A 13,744-nucleotide genomic window follows, 5' to 3' on the forward strand; every position below is an offset into this window, starting at 1 on the left:
TCTAATTACGATTTAAATCCAATCGGGTTGTCTGCATAGTGTTGCTTTACTTGTAATTAGCAGAAATGCCTGTACGTTGCTAAGGGTCCTTATTTACTCTTACATTATTATTTGCTTGTTGCTTATATGTTAGATTCGCTTCACAATATGGTGGTATGTTGCCCCTAGTAGTCATCCCTTTGCAAGTATAGTAGTAGAAGATATTTGTGGGTGGTTTGATGCTATTTGTTTATTACGTGGAACCCACACATGGAACTCGTGCATTCCAACGAAAGCGGGGGCGGGCACAGCTCTGAGTGGCGTACCGCTGTTCGGAGTCCCATTGCCGTGGTAGAAGGCGACCTATGATGGGAGCGGCATCAAGATGTATGATGATGATGCTAGCGCAATCGTTGTTGGGCTTCGTAAATAAAAACAAAGCTAAGGATGGAAATTATTAAGTTTGAAGGCTGTATTTTTTTAATACTGTTGACGCCAGATTTCGGCACAAGTAAAATCGGCGTTAGGAGAAGAAGAAATGAGAAGATACAGCAGGATGCAGGGGTGACAATTGGAAATCGACCGAGTGGCGCTACAGTTAAAGATCGGTTGGATGGTGCTACAGTCCAGGATTGGCCGATGCTACAGTCCAGGATCGGCCGATAAATCTTTAGAATTCCACCTCACTTAACCCTTGGGGTTTGGGATCGGACGCGCTTGGTTCCCGATCGGTTACCCTTTGCCGATAGGGAAATCGGCTGATTAGGAGGTTTGAATAGTTGGGCCGGTATGAGCTTAGAAAGGATTATAAGGGAATCAGCCCATGAAGCGCATAATAATATACCTAGTACGAATCGTACTTGTAAATATCCGTTTTCTATTTTAATTAGGGATAGAGTTCTAGTCAGATAAGGAGTCGTCTGTACGGGGTTATAAATAGCCACCTTTGTAGATCTGTAATCATGAACAACTCAATACAACAAATTACTATTTCCTCGTACTTACTTTCAAGCAGGCGACTTCGCCAAATACTTTCTTCTTTTTCATGAGTTCGTACGGGTTGGCGGGGCTGCATCAACTTGATCTCCGGCCGATCTTGTAAGTTCCGTTTACCGAGTAAATTCTAAGCTTTAACTTCGGGCGCATCGCTGTAGTTTCGTTTAGATTTATTCACTAGTTATCGATATTTGCTAGAATCATAGGTTTTACCTGTTTTTCTAGTTTTATCACCAGTTATCCAGCTAGGAATCGGCAGTTTTGGCTTTTCTCATGTTTTGCTGTTTAATTTACTTATTTTACACATAGCCGACTAGATCTATTCCTAGTGTTGTCACTGTAGCGTTGTATTGATTACTCCAGTAGTTTTTGATCCACGCTGCCCAGTAATCGGCTGCTTCATAGCCGATTTCTTTATTACGGCAAATCAGCCGATTCGCTGATAAGCTTTCTCGAGATCGGAAATTTAGCCGATCGAAGCCTCCGGATCTGACACGTATTCTTCCTTGCCAATCAACAGGTCAGATTGGCTGGCACGCCGCACCACACCAGGGCAATCACCCGAACAGGAGTTAAGCAGATTCTCCCGGGTCGTGTGTGAGACGCTGGGGATTCGGCTGACCGATTTCTAGCGCCAACACACTTTTGGCACGCTCGGTGGGACCAATACAACCGCCACCATGTCAAAAGCTGCTGAAGTCTCCGAAGATAATGTCATCGAAGTGACAGAGGCAGATCTCAGGGACGACCAGAAGGAAGAGCTAGAGAAGCAGACGGCACAATACCGGAAGGCTTGCCTGCAGTCCTTCAGTCGCACCAGAAGCGGGGAGACTATCAAGAAGTCTCCGTTTCCAACTCCCCGCCAGATCACAATCACCGAGGACTCGGACAAGATGGCCAAGATGGTCCAGCAGTCCGTGTATCAAGCCTTCATTGATCAATCCCCGGTACTTGCAAATACGGTATACAATGCCGTCATCAGCTCCTTGGCTAACGGAGTATCTCAAGGGTACAAGGGACTGGCATATACTCAGCCGATTCCACCAAACAAGGGTTATTTGAATTCGGCTTCTCAGCCGATCCAATTTCCTGTTGGGGGTTCAGGCGTTTCCTCATCATCAATTCCTATGGGGTACAATGGCACCCAACACCTCCAGCCACACCCCGTTCAGCTGTCCTCTGCGCCGTTCCCTCCAGTTAGCCCAGCACCTTGGGGGGCACCATCAGCTACGGCCGTTCAGGATCAATCGGCCAGTCAGGGAAGTCCCCAATTCCAGGCATCTTTCCAGGCAACCACTCGACCAACTATGCCGCCGTACCAGCCTGTCGCACCAGAGATGAGCAAAGCAGCAGAGCTCGTACTATATGATGAAACGGGTGGTTCATTCAAACAGCCGACCCTGAACACACAGCCGGCTATAACACATCAGATGCCACATACTTTCACTCAGCATCAAGCCGTCCCGCCTCCGATATACTAGCACGTGCCAGTCCCTCAGCCAACAGTTTACCAGCAACAGCCGGACTGGTCGGCACGTATAGCAGAAGTGATTCAGGAACAATTCGGCTTGAAGCCGAAGGTACAAACTTACACTTACAGGACACCGTACCCGTCTACATACGACCTGCTGCCGTTTCCCCATCGGTATAAAGTTCCTGACTTCACCAAGTTCTCGGGGATGGATGACACTTCAACCGTGGAACACGTGAATAGATTCATCATCCAATGCGGAGAGGCAGCGGCGCAAGATGCTCTACGGGTGCGGCTATTCTCGTCATCCTTATCTGGGTCGGCCTTCCAGTGGTTCACGACTTTACCGCCCAACTCGATTATTACATGGGCCGATTTGGAGAAACAGTTTCATAAATACTTCTACGCCGGGGTGCATGAGATGAAGCTGTCCGATTTGACCAGCCTCAAGCAAAGAAGCGACGAGCCGATATCCTCATATGTACAGAGGTTTCGGGAAATCAGGAACAAATGCTACTCTTTGACTCTAAACGACGCACAGCTGGCTGATATAGCCTTTCAAGGTCTCCTGCCCCATATCAAAGAAAAGTACGCCTCACAGGAGTTTGAGAGCTTAAGCCAAATCGTCCACCGATTGTCTGGACAGGAGGTACGTTCTTTCGATCCACGGAGGAACTTCCAGAAGAAGGTTGCATTCCTAGAAGAAGTTGAAGTCGAAGAAGATGCTGAGGTCGGTCTTGCGGAGTGGGTCAAGGGAAAGAAGCTGATATCATGCCCGTTCGGCAAGAAAGAGCCAGAAACGTTCGGCTTTGACACGTCGAAAGCCGATAAAATCTTCGACCTTCTCCTCCAGGAAGGACAGATCAAGCTCTCGCCATATCATACGATACCTTCTGCCGAACAATTGAAGAAGATGAAATATTGCAAGTGGCACAACGCTACATCCCATGATACTAATGAGTGCAAAATCTTCCGGCAGCAGATACAGTCGGCCATTGAGCAGGGCAGACTTAAATTCGAAGTACCAACAAAATCAGCCAAGCCGATGAAGATCGACCAGCACCCCTTCCCCACCAACATGGTTGATACAGGGAAGAGCTCGCTCCAAACCAATGTACTGACATCCGAATCGGCTAAAAAGAGTGGTGCCGTAAACCCCAGAAATCAAGCGACGCCTGAAGATGTCAAAGGGAAGCGGCGGATGGAAGACGATGATGGCGAATCAGGTGAGCCACACATTACTTCCCAATTCCTGCTCAATAAATATTAGCGGCAACACGAACGCTCAAGATCCCGAGAAGAAGCGATGCGGCGACATGAAGATCACTGGAGGTGCCCGTTCTTCATCCACTGTTGGGAAAGCAACCTCAGGCTACCTTCGGCCGATAATTGCCCTGAGCGCAACGGCCCGTATCAGAACAATCGGCCGTTCAACAGGTCTCGCTCCAGAGACGGGAGACCAGAACCGATCAACAGGAACTGGCGCGACCAAGACGACCAGCGCCCTCCCGTGCGTGATCGGCTGGGGGGCAAAAGTGACCGATATGACCAGTCGGAAGACAGACGCCATGATAGGCCGGGGGGCAGGTTTAATCAACATGACCGGCTAGAAAACAGGGCCAGCGTCCACAGTCGGCTTGAAGAGATGGCCGATGCTCGAGTGACAGACGAAAACCCTTTAGGGCGCGAATCGGAATGGGAACGCGCCAGGCCAAGAACCAAACCAGTAAACCCCGTGTCCCGACGGATTGACCAAATCTCAAAAACGAAGGATCCAACGTCTCCGCCAGTGGGAACAGCAGGAGGAAGAACAATGGTACACGATGGACAAGAGGAAAGGCAGGTCTCAGGTATGGCACCCCAAAAGAAACGACAGAGAAGGCGACGAATCGGCAGGCGATGAATCGGCAACCGACATCGGCATGGTTTTCATACTGCCGATGGAATTTATGACTCCTGCCGACCGACAAGATATATCGGCGATAAAAGAACAGATGGCACAATTGGCTTTGGAGCCAATGACAGCCACATTCGAGAAGCCCGAAGACGACAAGCGGCAACACCTGAAAGCGTTGTTCCTTAAAGGACATGTCAATGGCCGACCCCTCACCAGATTGATGGTAGACGGAGGAGCGGCAGTCAACATCATGCCATATGCCGTGCTCCGGAAGCTTGGGAAAAGCGATGATGACTTGACCAAGACAGACATGATGCTCAAGGACTTCGAGGGCAACGTATCCCCCGCTCGCGGCGCCCTCTGCGTCGACCTCACCATCGGCAGTAAGAGCCTTCCCACCACTTTCTTTATTATTAATGGCAAGGGATCCTACAACATGCTACTCGGCCGAGACTGGATACATGCAAATTGCTGCATCCGATCGACGATGCACCAATGTCTTGTACAATGGGTCGGCGACAACATCGAGGTGGTCAACGCCGACTCCACATACAGCATCGCAGCAGCCGACACGCAGCAGTGGAGCTGCGAAACCGTCAAGTGCATATCCGGTAGAGTATGGGATACTGACTTCTTGAAGGTCTCCGATTTTGGCCGACAGCCGATCCGAGCAGTCGGCTCCGAAGACTCAGATTAAATGGATCAGTTCGCCCGAGAAGATGGGAAGCTAGGGCACGGGTTCACGTCGGCCGATTCATTAGAGATGATAAACTTAGGCGATGGCACTAAACCAAGGCCGACTTATATTAGTGCAAATTTAGACCCAGAATACAAATGTAAACTGACAAGTTTGTTAAGAGAATTTAAGGATTGTTTTGCTTGGGAGTATCATGAGATGCTCAGATTAGATCGATCTATTGTTCAACATCGGCTACCCATAAAACCAGGATATCGGCCGTATCAACAGCCTGCACGGCGGTGCAATCCTAAAATTCTTCCAAACATAAAAGCCGAAATAACTCGACTAATCGAAGCAAAATTTATTCGGCAATGCCGTTATGCCGAGTGGATCTCCAACATTGTACCAGTATACAAGAAGAACGGAAAGCTATGCGTGTGCGTTGATTTCAGGAATCTTAATCAGGCCACACCGATGGACGGATACCCCATGCCAACAGCCGATGTGCTGATAGACGCTGCCGCAGGACACAAGATTATTAGCTTCATGGACGGAAATGCTGGGTACAATCAAATACTTATGGCCGAAGAAGACATACCCAAAACAGCCTTCAGATGCCCAGGCCACCTTGGTTTATTCGAGTGGGTGGTGATGACTTTTGGCTTGAAAAACGCCAGCGCCACATATCAGAGAGCCATGAACTACATATTTCACAAACTCATCGGCATACTGGTGGAAATCTACATCGACAACGTCGTAGTCAAGTCCAAAGGACACGAAGAGCATCTGGCCGATTTGCGAAAAGTGTTGGAATGCACTAAGAAACACGGGCTGAAGATGAACCTGAATAAATGCGCCTTCGGCGTGTCCACCGGACAGTTCTTAGGATTCATGGTGCATGAGCGAGGAATAGAAATCAATCGGAAGACCATAGCGGCTATCAACAAGGTCGTGGCCCCACAGAATAAAACTGAATTGCAATCTTTAATCGGCAAGGTGAATTTCATTAGAAGGTTCATATCTAATCTGTCTGGGCGAATCCAAGCCTTCACACCATTATTAAAGTTGAAGCCCGACCAGGAGTTTATATGGGGGGAAGAGCAACGAAAGGCACTAGAAGATATCAAGCAGTACTTGGTCTCACCACCGGTATTGGTCCCTCCTCAAACTGGTAAGCCTTTTAAATTATATTTATCAGCCGATGAAAAGGCCATTGGGTCGGCTCTAGTCCAGGAGTTCGAAGGAAAGGAACGAGTAATTTATTATGTCAGTAGAAGACTTCTGGACGCCGAAACAAGGTATCCGCCAGTGGAGCGGTTGTGCCTATGCCTTTACTTCTCATGCACCAAACTCAGGCACTATTTGCTGTCGGCGGAATGTGTGGTCGTATGCAAAGACGACGTGGTAAAAATACATGCTGTCTCTGGACGAATCGGCAAATGGATCTTAGCTTTGTCAGAGTTTGACCTACGCTCTGAATCGGCGAAAGCCGTCAAGGGTCAGGTCATGGCCGATTTCGTCGCCCAACACTGCGGACCAGAGACTGCCTTCGTGGAACCGGTACCTTGGACTTTATACTTTGATGGATCGTCATGTGGGGTCGGATCAGGAATCGGCATCATCCTCATATCGCCTCGGGGGGCAAGCTATGATTTTTCTCTGCCGATAGAAGCCACCGCCACTAACAATCAAGCAGAGTACCAAGCTGTATTGAAGGGATTACAATTACTAAGAGAAGTCAAGGCCGATTCTGTCGAAGTCTTCGGGGATTCCATGCTTATTGTGGATCAATTAACAGGGAGGTCCGAATGCAAGGACGACGTGTTGAGAATTTATTACGAGGATTGCCTGCAGCTTTTAAAAGAATTCAAATCGGCAGTAATCGAACACATCCCAAGGGATCACAGCGAGGATGCCAACAAACTCGCCCATCACGCATTTGGATATCGGCACATTCTAGGCGCTATGGCTCTGGAACTCGCGGCCGATGACTGGCGAAAAGAGATTGCCGACTACCTGAAAGATCCGTCTAAGAAAGTGGATCGGCGGGTGCGTTTCCATGCTACCAAATACGTACTGCTAGAAGACGACTTATTCTATCGAACAATTGACGGCGTCTTGCTCAAGTGTCTGGGAATAGAAGAGGCTAAGACTCTGATGGGAGAAATCCATGAGGGGGGGTGTGGAGCCCACCAGTCGGCCCATAAGATGAAATGGATGATCAGGAATAATGGGTATTACTAGCCAACGATCCTCGAAGATTGCTTCAAATATTATAAGAGATGCCAGGATTGTCAGAAATTCGGGAATGTCCAACGTGCGCCCGCGTCGGCCATGAATCCCATTATCAAACCATGGCCGTTCAGAGGATGGGGAATAGACCTTATCGGCCAAATTTATCCTCCATCAAGCAAAGGGCACAAATTTATTCTGGTGGCCACCGATTACTTTACCAAATGGGTGGAAGCAATTCCGTTAAGAGCCGTGACATCGGCTACCATGGTCGACTTCGTAAGGGACCATATCGTCTACCGATTCGGCATTCCCCAGACTATCACAACCGATCAGGGAACAATGTTCACATCAGGAGAATTCGAAGAATTCATAGCCGATATGGGAATCAAATTATTAAACTCCTCTCCATATTATGCCCAAGCTAACGGCCAGGCCGAATCCTCCAACAAGGGGATAATTAAGTTAATCAAGAGGAAGATAGAGGAGCAGCCGAAAAAATGGCATCTATGTCTAACTGAAGCCCTATGGGCATACAGGATGGCTTGCCATGGGGCCACCAAGTTATCCCCTTATTAGTTGGTGTACGGTCACGATGCAGTACTACCGTGGGAATCAAGGGCGGGTCGAGGCGCATTTCGCTCCAGGACCAGTTAACGGCCGATGACTACTCATCACTCATGAAAAGGAAACTTGATGACTTGGCTGGCTAACGATTGAGAGCTTTGATAAGCATTGAGGAAAACAAGAAGAAAGTGGCCAGGTGGTACGATAAGAAGGTCAAAGTCAAACAATTCTCTCCAGGGGACCTGGTTTGGAAGTTAGTGTTGCCGATTGGGTCGAAAGATCCTAAATTCGGAAAGTGGTCCCCTACATGGGAAGGGCCGTATAAAATCGGCAGATGTGCTCCAGGAAACGCTTATATTTTGGAAAAAATTGAAGGAGAAGAGTTTACTAGGGCTCTGAATGGGAGGTACTTGAAAAGATATTACCCTAGTATATGGGTCGGAGCATAAAGAATCGACCACGATAAAACAGCACACAGCCGATACAAAAAAGTTCGTCTAGAGAAAACATGTAATCGTCCAAACCGGTTGATGTATTCATTCGGTACGGACGGTGGGTTACACGACCGACAAGGTACAAGTCGCCCTTAGAACAAAACATAATTAACCACACCCTTTCTTAGATCTCTCTCAGCCCGACCTAATTCTATCATAAGACGGATGTACTCTTCTTCTATCTCTTTCATCGAAGCCTCCGCTTCGACTTGACGGGGGAGAGGGTGGCTCCGGTCCATGGCCGGGCGCGATGTCCCTGTTGCTGCATCTTCAAGGGTGACTCGTGGAGGGAGCGGATGACTTCTGTCGGCTTGAGGTCGCCGGCGGGCGTTGCCGTCCAGAAAATCCCAGATCCGTCGGATGTTAGCAGGGACATGCTCTTGAAGTTCGTCGCGATGAGCCTTGATTAAATCCTTGTCCTCTGACGACAACGGTTCATCAGAGTGCATGAGCTCGATGGCGCGTTCGAGTTCGGGGCTAAGGCGCCGTGGCTGAAGAAAAGAACGATTAAAAAGGTGATTCCCTTCAGAAGAGCTAAACTGAGAAGAAAGATCAAAGGCAAAATTTTCACCTGGTTAACAGAGGAAGAGGAAGAGGATGAAGAAGACATGACCGAAAATCGCACCGACGAAAGCAGGTTGAGAAGGTGAAACCGAGCTAAACTGGTACTCTCGGGAAGGGGGTCTAGGCCGGCATTTATAAGAAAAGGAGGCGTAGATATTTGGTAAGGCGCGTCCCGTCGGAAGTGAGAAAGGCAATAAATAAAAGGCGCCGCGAAGGGTGGTCAAAGGGGTCATTAAATGTTCGTACAAAAATAGCCAGTACTTTTACAGGCTACCTAGAAGGGAATCGATAGCCGAAATCGCTCGGCGCCGGATCTGATCGGCAGAGTCTAGGACCCGCTGATCATCATCTGCCGATCCAGGGACTTCTGGCATATTGCGGTGGAGTTTTAGGGCCTTGTGGGCCAGATGCTGCCTCTCCCGTTTCAGATCGGCGATGACGGATGGGAGTTCTTGAAGCCTCTTCTCTTCGGCGTTTATGGCTTTGGTCACCTCCTCCATTTCCTTGGCAAGCTCTGCTCTTCGGCGTTTGAGGTGGTCTATCGTGCCGACGATTCCTGGGCGAGAGTCTTCCAGAAAATGAATGCGTTGATGCACCTCTTGGGCTTGACGTTTGTACGTATCTTCTTCTTCACGAGTCTTGGCCAACTTGGCGCGATCGGCCATGTGACGCAGGGCCCTGAAAACTGGGATCCTCATCGACTCGATATACGCGGCCGGCGCCAAGGCTTCCTCCACTTCTTCTGGCACCTGTCCGCTGACGTCACCAAAAAGCTGCCGAATCGGCGAGGCATCTTCTACCAGTCGGCCGATGTCTTCTTGATTCTTGAAGAAGGGATCGGATGTTGGTAAGTTTGGCTCGGACGTCGTCAGGGATGGAGCTCAAAGTGACTTGGTGGGAGGCGACTTCTTCGTCATCAGAGAGGGTGACCGCAAATGAGAAGAGACTGTTGCCACGGGTGTCTTGTTCCTGGAAATAATAAGTCAAGAAAAAAAACAAATCAGCCGATGGTGATAGCAAATCGGCTAAATAAAGGTGAAAGGTCTCTTACCTCCTTGAATCGGATTTCCTCAAGCTGCATTTGGGGAACCGTTATCCTCGGTTCAGGGGCTGGTGCCATGGGTTCATCGGAAGAAGAGGACTCTACGATGATTGGTGCTATGCTTGGACCAGCTTCCCGGGAGGGGACCATTGGTTGAGGAGCGCTTGGCGTACCGATGACCTGTGTCAAAGGGTTGAATGAGCACGTCATTCAAATACTAAGGGAATCGGTGGAAGAGTGTTATACCTCGACGGATGGAAGCGGGGGCGCATCGGTGACCGATTGGGTTGCTGCCGATTGTTGTGGGTCCATAGGAGTGATCTGCGACGTCTAAGATAAGAGGAGTTAGTATTGAGACAACAATTGGAAGGATTAAACATGAGTTTGCCTGCGCGGCCTCTACCAGTAGTGATGCAGCGGCCGCCCCAGCTTGCGTGACAACTTGAGTGTCTATCTCTCTGGCAGCTTGAAGAGGCGGTGCGGCCAAAGTTTCTGCCGATACGATCGTGGGAGGATCCGCCGATTCTATACGGGCTCGAACTCGACGGCTGGTCTTCTTGGTAACCTTCTTCTGCGCCTGCTTCGATCGGCCAGCAATCACGTCCACGGAAGGGGCATCATAGCCGATAAGAGGGAAGGTGGTGTATGGATGATGATCTTCTATTGGCCGACCACTCTGGCTGCGTGTTGGGGGGACACGGTTCTCGGACTGAAGCAATAGCAAGATGTTAGTATTCAACCGCGTTGATAAAAGAGTAAAAATCGGCTAAGGAAAAATACCTCGGCGTTCGGGTCGATGTTGGTTGGATCCAGGAGATTGCAGTATGCCGACGCGGAGTTGCAGAAAAGGTATTGTTTCCATTCAGTCCACCAAAGCTTGAAAGGTTGGACAGCGAAGGGAGCTACTATCCAGTCGTTCAATTCAATAGTGGTGAAGTCTGGGATCCGGTCTCGCAGCCGACTATAGTCAAGACCTGTTGTAAGCCCATCTCTGAACTTAGCTCGGCCAGCAAAATACACTTGAATCGGCAGCTGACCCATGTCGAGTTGACGTGCTGCAGCAGAGGGATTGTAAAACTCATACGTAGGAGCATCTTTCCCTGAGAAGAAGTTGGCTAGCAGAATTCCCGGTTTAATTAACTCATCTGTGAGGTCCTCGTCGAATCGACCAGTAGTCGAGTCAAAGCAAGTTGGGAGCTCGAAGATTGGGTCATCTCGCCGATAAGGAAACCAGACGGTTGCATCTTCATTAAAACCGTTGTAAAAGCATCGGAAGTACTTGGCCACTTTTGTAGCAGAGTACAGACAATCGGGGAAGGCCGACGCTGCTTCACCAAAAGATGTGCATCGGCGTCGGGCAGTGGGATCATCTGCCGATTCGATGTTGGGGAACGTCATGTGTTCCACCCTCTGCTGAGAAATCTTGCTCATATACAGGTTCAGCCACAAATTAATGAACCACCAGGGTCCGCCTGGATTTCCAATTGGCTCCCCCTTGGAAAGTTTGATGCCAATTTGGTGAAGCATGTGGTATGCCGCTCCTAGCAAGTGTTTTCCAAGAGGAACAGGAGTTCCTACTGATAGTGCTTCGGCTAAAGCTTGGGTATTGGTTGATGGGCCAGCTGCTCTCCCACAAAAGAAGTGTTTCTCCAACCACATCATTAGGAAGGCCGTGTGCTCCCTGTTCTCAATGGATCCGGCCCTTTTGTTGCATCTAATAAAGCCTTTCCACCCGCCGATTCCCCTCGTGTCCAGTTGATGCGATGTTGCGGCTAAGAGGTGGAAATGGGTGTCCGGGGAGGAAATGTCTAGGCCGGTCAGCAGAACCACATCGGCCAGTGTGGGGGTCATAGGTCCATGTCCAAACAAGAATGCATTGAGAGCATCAGACCAAAAGTAAGAGGCTGCTATCACTAATGGTTCATTTCGCTCCATCTGGGACAGAGATAGGTTGATGCATTGGCCGATTTTGAGCTCGTCCCATTGGACCCTCTTGGGTTTGGCTATCCACTGGTATCACTCCCTCCAACTGGGAGTTTCATTCGGCCAAGACCTAAAGGTGCCCAGCCAGTGATCCAGGTCCATGGTGGATTGTTTGAAGGGGATTCTATGGGTTTCCAAATTAATGAGCTCGGTTGGATCTGAGTTCCCCATGGGTCCGAGGCAGACAAGACCGGGATTTCCCGTAAGATGGATAGTGATGCGATGTCTAACCGCCTAAAAAAGGAAAGGGGGTGCGAAAGTAAGAAATAGATCTAAAGTAAATGTATTGCCGATAGAGGAAGGATTCGGTAATGACCTCTGGGATGAAGTTCCTTGTAGTCGGCGTGACCGCCGGTGCAGCTGCGGAGGATGAGGCTGCTATTGGGATCACCATTGGGATCTCGGAAGAAGCTTCGGCTTTCAATGGAGCTCTTTCTTCCGACGATGGAGCCACCACTGTCGCTACTTCCGCCGGAGGCGCTATTTCTGGAGCATCGCGCGCGGGTGAGTTGCCTGAAGGTGCCGCCATTGGAGGGGAGGGAGAAAAGCGACAGGAAGATGGTGCCGGAAAGCTGTGGAACTAAGGGAAAGTGCTGGAGGAAGAAGAAGGCTCGCGCGCTGAGAAAGAAGGACGTGAGCTCGAAAAGAAGTGCGGGGTGTGCTGATATTTAAAGGGGGCCTGAGGAAGGGTAAAAATGGAATTTTTATCGCGCCGGCGTTTCGAGTTTTTCAGGAGTAGTGGTTGTCGTGGGCGCCCGTTTTGAAAAGATTGCAATCATCAGGTTGAAGACCACGAAACGGAAGGATATTTTCATTGCGGTTGTTTCGGAGGGGAAGTTGAAAAGAATTTCAAAGTAAAGACTATGTTTTACTCCGAAACTGGGGGGCATGTGTTGACGCCAGATTTCGGCACAAGTAAAATCGGCGTCAGGAGAAGAAGAAATGAGAAGATACAGCAGGATGCAGGGGTGACAGTTGGAAATCGGCCGAGTGGCGCTACAGTTAAAGATCGGTTGGATGGTGCTACAATCCAGGATCGGCCGATGCTACAGTCCAGGATCGGCCGATAAATCTTTAGAATTCCACCTCACTTAACCCTTGGGGTTTGGGATCGGACGCGCTTTGTTCCCGATCGGTTACCCTTTGCCGATAGGAAAATCGGCTGATTAGGAGGTTGGAATAGTTGGGCCGGTATGGGCTTAGAAAGGATTATAAGGGAATCAGCCCATGAAGCGCATAATAATCTACCTAGTACGAATCGTACTTGTAAATATTCGTTTTCTATTTGAATTAGGGATAGAGTTCTAGTCAGATAAGGAGTCGTCTGTACGGGGTTATAAATAGCCACCTTTGTAGATCTGTAATCATGAACAACTCAATACAACAAATTACTATTTCCTCGTACTTACTTTCAAGCAGGCGACTTCGCCAAATACTTTCTTCTTTTTCACGAGTTCGTACGGGTTGGCGGGGCTGCATCAACTTGATCTCCGGCCGATCTTGTAAGTTCCGTTTACCGAGTAAATTCTAAGCTTTAACTTCAGGCGCATCGCTGTAGTTTCGTTTAGATTTATTCACTAGTTATCGATATTTACTAGAATCATAGGTTTTACCTGTTTTTCTAGTTTTATCACTAGTTATCCAGCTAGGAATCGGCAGTTTCGGCTTTTCTCATGTTTTGCTGTTTAATTTACTTATTTTACACATAGCCGACTAGATCTATTCCTAGTGTTGTCACTGTAGCGTTGTATTGATTACTCCAGTAGTTTTTGATCCACGCTGCCCAGTAATCGGCTGCTTCATAGCCGATTTCTTTATTACGGCAAATCGGCCGATTCGC

Source organism: Setaria viridis, chromosome 9 (assembly GCF_005286985.2).
Source record: "Setaria viridis chromosome 9, Setaria_viridis_v4.0, whole genome shotgun sequence".
Taxonomy (NCBI): Eukaryota; Viridiplantae; Streptophyta; class Magnoliopsida; order Poales; family Poaceae; genus Setaria; species Setaria viridis.